Source organism: Dama dama, chromosome 11 (assembly GCF_033118175.1).
Source record: "Dama dama isolate Ldn47 chromosome 11, ASM3311817v1, whole genome shotgun sequence".
Lineage (NCBI taxonomy): Eukaryota > Metazoa > Chordata > Mammalia > Artiodactyla > Cervidae > Dama > Dama dama.
Genome location: NC_083691.1, coordinates 97,121,016 through 97,128,142, shown reverse-complemented (window position 1 = coordinate 97,128,142; position 7,127 = coordinate 97,121,016).

Here is a 7,127-nt window from a genome sequence, read left to right as displayed (position 1 = left end):
TGAGAACACTATATGTCTTCATTATTTTTTTTAACATTTTCAAAATTGAAGTATAATTAATTTATAAGGTTGTGTTAGTTTCAGATGTGCAGTAAAGTGATTCTGTTATATATGTATACCTGAATATATATATATGTTCTTCTTCAGACTCTTTTCCATTATAGGTTATTATAAGATATTGAATGTAGTCCTCTGTGCTATGCAGTAGATCCTTGTTCTTTATCTATTTTACGTATGTGCTCAGTTGCTCAGTCATGTCAGACTCTTTTGCTATCACATGGACTGTAGCTGTCCGGGCTTCTCTGTCCATTGGATTTTCCAGGCAAGAATACTGGAATGGGATGCCATTTCCCCCTCCATTTTATGTAGTTTGTTCATCCTAATTTCCTAATTTACGCCTCCACTGCTATCCCCTTTGATAACCAGAAGTTTGTTTTCTATGTCTGTGAGTCTATTTCTGTTGTTTTTTTTTAATTTTACATCAGAGTATAGTTGATTAACAAGATTGTGTTAGTTCAGGTGTACGGCAAAGTGATCCAGTTATACATATATATGTATCTATTCTTGTTCAAATTATTTTTCCATTTAGATTGCTACATAATATTGTTAGCAGAATTAATAGCAGAGTTCCCTATGCTATACAGCAGGTCCTTGCTGGCTATCCATTTTAAATATAGCAGCGTGTACATGTCAATTTCAAACTTCCTAACTATCTCTTGCCCCCACCCTTCCTCCTACCATAAGTTCCTTCTCTGTGAGTTTATTTCTGCTTTGTAAATAAGTTCATTTATATCACTTTTTAAGACTCCACATCTAAGTGATATATATTTGTCTTTTTCTGACTTACTTCACTTAATATGATAATCTCTAGGTCTATCCATGTCACTGGAAATGGCCTCATTTTATTCTTTTTTTATGGCTGAGTAATATTCCACTGTATATACACGTGTGTGTGTGTGTGTATCACATCATCTTTATCCATTCATCTCTTGATGGACATTTATGTTGTTCTATGTCTAGCTGTCTTCACTGCTTAGACATTTGCTCTGATGGCACAAAAGGAATGATGGCTAAACCTGATGATGCATAGCATGCATCCAGGCAGTGGTACAAAGCTGGGTTGTTAGTCATGTTCATCACCATCATGCACATGCAGCAAAAACAAACATGCAAACAAAAAGCGCCACTGGAGATCGAAGCAGCTCTCCTTTTTGGGATTCGATGCAAAGTGCACAGGAGCGCTCCTGGGTATGGTGATTGTCTGGAACCAAAGCTCTGGGGCCATGATTTGCAATTCAGAACACTGAGCTGCTTTTTTTCATTGAGCACTATTTTTACTTGAAGGAAGAACTGACAGACAAACTGTCATTTCACAGGCTTGAGGATTTGGCAGGCATTTTCTCTGAAATGAATGAAATGAGCCTGTCACTTCAAGGAAAATAACTAATAGTATTGGTTGCCAATGACAAAATTCAGGCTTTCAAGTGAAAATTCAAACTTTGGGAAAACCTGTATCTGCCACTATGAGTTTGACAGCCTCCCAATACTTGAAGATTTTTCTGATGAAATCAGGGGTGATATTGACGGTCATTATTATTATTTTTGTACTGTAGACTGATAGACTGATTGTGGCACAGTAAGAAATGTATATTTGGCCTTTTCCCTGGTTCTTGACAGAGATTCTAAGACCTTTGAAATTTCTCAAATAATAGGGATGATAAAGCATCTTTTTTTCTAATACTTGGCCTTTGTTCTTGGTTCTTGACACAAACAGCTTAAATCCTTTGAAATTTCCTGGTTGATTGTTGTTGTTCGGTCGCTAAGTCATGTCCAACTCTGCCACCCTATGCACTACAGTATGCCAGGCTCCCCTGTCCTTCATTATCTCCTGAAGTTTGCTCAGGTTCATGTCCATTGAGTTGGTGATATTATTTAACCATCTCATCCTCTGCTGCCCTCTTCCCCTTTTGCCTTCAGTCTTTCCCAGCATCGGGGTCTTTTCCAGTGATTTGGCTCTTCAGATCAAGTGGCCAAAGTTTTGGAGTTTCAGCTTCAGCATCAGTGCTCCCAGTGAATATTCGGGGTTGATTCCTTTAGGATTGACTGCAGTGGGAGCGGCTTTGTTAAGCCTATGGAGTCTGATGGTAACTCTGGGTGACGTCAGAATAGAATTGTAGGACATTCAGTTGGTGTCTGGGGAATCTAAGAGTTGGTGGTTGGAAAACACGCCAAGGCTGATGAATTTTAATATAAGAGTACAGAAAGTCATTGATAGGAACTTGAGTTCTATGTTGTACCAAACTTTAAGAAACTACCACTTGCTGAATTGGGGTGTAGTATTAAAGAAAAACGCCAAAAAGTATCTGAAAAGATGATTGAACTACTTCCTCCTTTTCTACTTATCTGCATGAGGAAGGATTTTCTTCATATTCTTTGGCCAAAATAACATTGCAACAGGTTGACTGCAGAAGTGTATGAATCCGGTTGTCTTCTAAATTAAGCACTATGTTAAGGAGATTTGCAAAAAGGTAAACAATGCTAAAGTTTTCTTTTGGAAAATGCAGTCATTTTTCCTTAAAAATGTGTTATTATGGTAACATACAATGCTAATATCGTTATTTTCATATCAATTAATAAGAAAATGTTTTAAATCTGTCAGTTTCAATTACTAATATTGTCTGTGTGCATGCGTGTGTGTGAAGTTGCTTCAGTCACGTCCAACTCTGTGCGACCCTATGGAGCCCGCCAGGATCCTCTGTCTTTGGGATTCTCTAGGCAAGAATACTGGAGTGGGTTGCCATTTCCTTTACAGTTCAGGTTAACAAAAGCTATTTGTGTTTCTTGATCATTTTAAGAGTTCAAATGGATCCTCGGACCAAAATGTTTGAGAACTGCTGTTCTAAAAGAAACCCTCATTCTTGAAAGAAGAGTATACCAGATCCTCTTACCCTCCACAGTCGCCAAATGTGCATCTTTAAAGTGAAGGCTGGGGGAATTACAGAATTTAACCATTGACCAAAACCTATTTCTATCTGTTTGAACCAAACTAGTGAAATAATGAAATAGATACATTTAGAGAAAACTAGATGCCTCTTACCGGAGAAGGCAATGGCACCCCACTCCAGTACTCTTGCCTGGAAAATCCCATGGACGGAGGAGCCTGGTAGGCTGCAGTCCATGGGGTCCCGAACAATCGGACATGGCTGAGCGACTACACTTTCACTTTTCACTTTTATGCATTGGAGAAGGAAATGGCAACCCACTCCAGTGTTCTTGCCTGGAGAATCCCAGGGATGGGGTCACACAGAGTCGGACACGACTGAAGTGACTTAGCAGTAGCAGTAGCAGATGCCTCTTACAGGGGGTGTGGGTTATATGGAGGGCCATCATCCTGTAAGAGTAGGAATTTGCCAGTTCCTCTAAGCATTCTGTGGTATTGAGATTTCATAAATTTCTCTCCAGTTCTTCATTTTTGGTAGATATGTACGGACTTGGAGTTCTTCAGTGCTGGGTGCCAGAATCGACATTGTTTTCTTTCTTGCCTCTTTCCCACTCCTAACTGTGCCACAGAGAGGCCCCTGCATTCCCCATGTTAGCCAGGGCAGGAGACAGTTCTCACGTTACTGCCCTCCCCTTTCTGACCTCACATCTCAGTATATACAGTGGACACCAGCCCCTTGCGGACTTCCTTAGAGTTTCTTCAAAATAAAGTGGGTTTGGGGCTTCCCTGGTGGCTCAGTGGTAAAGAATCCACCTGCCAGTGCAGGAGATGCAGGAGATGTGTGTTCGATTCCTGGGTGGGGAAGATCCTTTGCAGGAGGAAATGGCAACCCACACCAGTACTCTTACCTGGGCAATCCCATGGACAGAGGAGCTGGTGGGCTACAGTCCACAGGGTCACAAAGACTTAGACACAACTGAATGACTGAACACGCACCATGAACACCACCCGGAGCCTTTTTAAAAGGATGCCTAAACGGACTTGACACGGACTCAGGACCTAGATGTATACCCTCTGATCGGTATAGTGGTGTCAGATATCACGGCTGGGTAGCTATAACTGCAATAATTCTGTGGCTGTCTCACAGTAGAAAACTGAGTCACTCCATGAACTGGTCAGTGGACTTTCCAAAAAGAAAATTACTCGGATGAGAAGAGAAGGAATGAATGTATCGTTCCAGCCCGGTTTTACTTCCAGTGAACCAATTGCTTTCTCCGCAGTGTCCCTATGCCTCTGTGCTCCTGTGGTATCATGATGGATAATAAAAACACTGACTTCTGTGGAGGAGCACTGCTCCATGGTATTAAAATATGGCCTTGGGATGAAAAGAAACGAGCTTGTGACATCTGACTAATAGGGAGATGAAGCACTGTGAGAATTATTCATAGTGGGTCATAAAATGGAAAGGCTAGGATGGCCGCAGAGCAGGGCAGCCAGCAGTGCTCAGGGGCTGTCTGCTTTCTGCTTCTCCAAATGACAAATTCTAGTCATCTGAGCCTTCCTGAAACTTCCCATCCACCAGGGCTTCTTAGGTTAGTGCATGCATGATGTTTTTACACATGCGGGTGACTGGGCACAGGTCACGCGGATGCTAGCAGCTGTGATGGAGCAGGCTGGGGCACAGATCACTCCAGACATTCCATGTGGTTTCCAGGGAGTCCTGTATTAATCTGTTTATTTTTGGTACAAGATTTGTCTGTCTGTACTTTTACAGAAAAAATATAAAAATATCTTTGTGTGTCCTGAATCCAAAATGGGCTGAGAATGAGCTACTGAGTAAACAAAGGAAATCATCTACTTAAAATTTTTTAAAATTTAATTTATGTATTAGTTTTTTGGAGAGATAGGGGTTTCCTTGATGGCTCAGATGGTAAAGAATCTCCCTGCAATGTGGGAGACCCAGATTCAATCCCTGGGTCAGGAAGATCCCCTGGAGGAGGGAATGGCTTCCTACTTCAATATTCTTGCCTAGAGAATCCCATGGATGGAGGAAACTGGTGGGCGGCAGTCCATGGGGTTGCAAAGAATCGGACATGACTGAAACGACTTAGCACGCACTTGTTTTTTTGGTTGCGCTTGCAGGCTTTCTCTCGTTTTGGTGAGCAAGGGCTGTTCTCTAGTTGCCGTGTGGAGTTTTCATTGTGGAGGGTTTTCTTGTTGCAGAGCACAGGCTGTAAGGCATGGGGGCTTAGTTGCTGCTTGGCATGTGAAATTTTCCTGGGCCGTGAATCAAATCTGTGTGCCCTATATTGCAAGGCAGATTCTTAACCACTAGACCACCAAGGAAGTCTCAGAAATCATCTACTTTTGTTTGAACTGAGATTCTTAACCTGTGGCCCCTGAACCCATCTCAAACTCAGAGGGCAGCAGAGGCCTCTGAGAAGCGGGTTTTCAGTGTCGGGTTCCGTGTGCCACACCTGGTGATCCTGATTCTCAGGGTCCAGAACAGGGCCCACGAACCTGCATTTTTCATGCACACCTTGGGTGTTTCTGAAGCATGTGGTCTGGGGGTTGCATTCAGAGGAATCCTCTCCTGAGGGTGGGTGGGTGGTCGTGGTGAGGTTTCATGAAAAAGGACTGTAGAACACAGAGAACAAATTGTGGCTACCAAAGGGGAAAGGATGGGGATAAATTGGGAGTTTGAAATTAACAGATATAAAGTACTATATAGAAAAGAGGTAAACAAGGTCCTACTGTATAGCACAGGAAACTATATTCAATATCCAGTGATAAATCACAATGGAAAAGAAAATGAAAAAGAACATATATATATATATATATATGTATATATACATATACATATATATATATAACTGAATCACTTTGTTACATACCTGAAACACTGTAAATCAACTATACGTCAATTAAAAAAAATAAAACAGACACACACACAAGGTAAATGATAACAAATTGTGCTAGATCCACATAAAGGAATAGTGGTGGTTTAGTCACTAAGTTGTGTCCGACTCTTTGCATCCCCATGGACTGTGGACTGCCAGACGCCTCTGCCATGAGATTTCCCAGGCAAGAATACTGCAGTGGGTTGGCATTTCCTTTTCCAACAAAAAGGAATACTGTTCATCAGTAAAAAGGAATGAACCCCTGATACATGCAACAAGGATAATGCTAAACAAAAGTCAGATGCAAATAGTATGTAAAGTATGATTTCATTTATGTGAAATTTTAGATTCAGTTCAGTCTCTCAGTCGTGTCCGACTCTTTGTGACCCCATGAATCACAGCACACCAGGCCTCCCTGTCCATCACCAACTCCCGGAGTTTACTCAAACCCATGTCCATCGAGTCAGTGATGCCATACAACCATCTCATCCTCTGTTGTCCCCTTCTCCTCCTGCCCTCAATCCCTCCCAGCATCAGGGCTTTTTCCAAGGAGTCAACACTTCACATGAGGTGGCCAAAATATTAGACTTTCAGCTTCAGCATCAGTCCTTCCAATGAACACCCAGGACTGATCTCCTTCAGGATGGGCTGGTTGGATCTCCTTGCAGTCCAAGGGACTCTCAAGAGTCTTCTCCAACACCACACTTCAAAAGCATCAATTTTTCGGCACTCAGCTTTCTTTATAGTCCAACTCTCACATCCATACATGACCACTGGAAAAACCTTAGCCTTGACCAGACGGACCTTTGTTGGCAAAGTAATGACTGCTTTTTAATATGCTATCTAGGTTGGTCATAACTTTCCTTCCAAGGAGTAAGCGTCTTTTAAATTCATGACTGCAGTCACCATCTGCAGTGATTTTGGAGCCCCCCAAAAATAAAGTCTGACACTGTTTCCAGTGTATCCCCATCTATTTGCCATGAAGTGGTGGGACCGGATGCCATGATCTTAGTTTTCTGAATGTTGAGCTTTAAGCCAACTTTTTCACTCTCCTCTTTCACTTTCATCAAGAGGCTTTTTAGTTCACCTTCACTTTCTGCCATAGGGTAGTGTCATCTGCATATCTGAGGTTATTGATATTTCTCCTGGCAATCTTGATTCCAGCTTGTGCTTCTTCCAGCCCAACATTTCTCATGATATACTCTGCATATAAGTCAAATAAGCAGGGTAACAACATACAGCCTTGACATACTCCTTTCCTGATTTGGAACCAGTCTGTTGTTCCA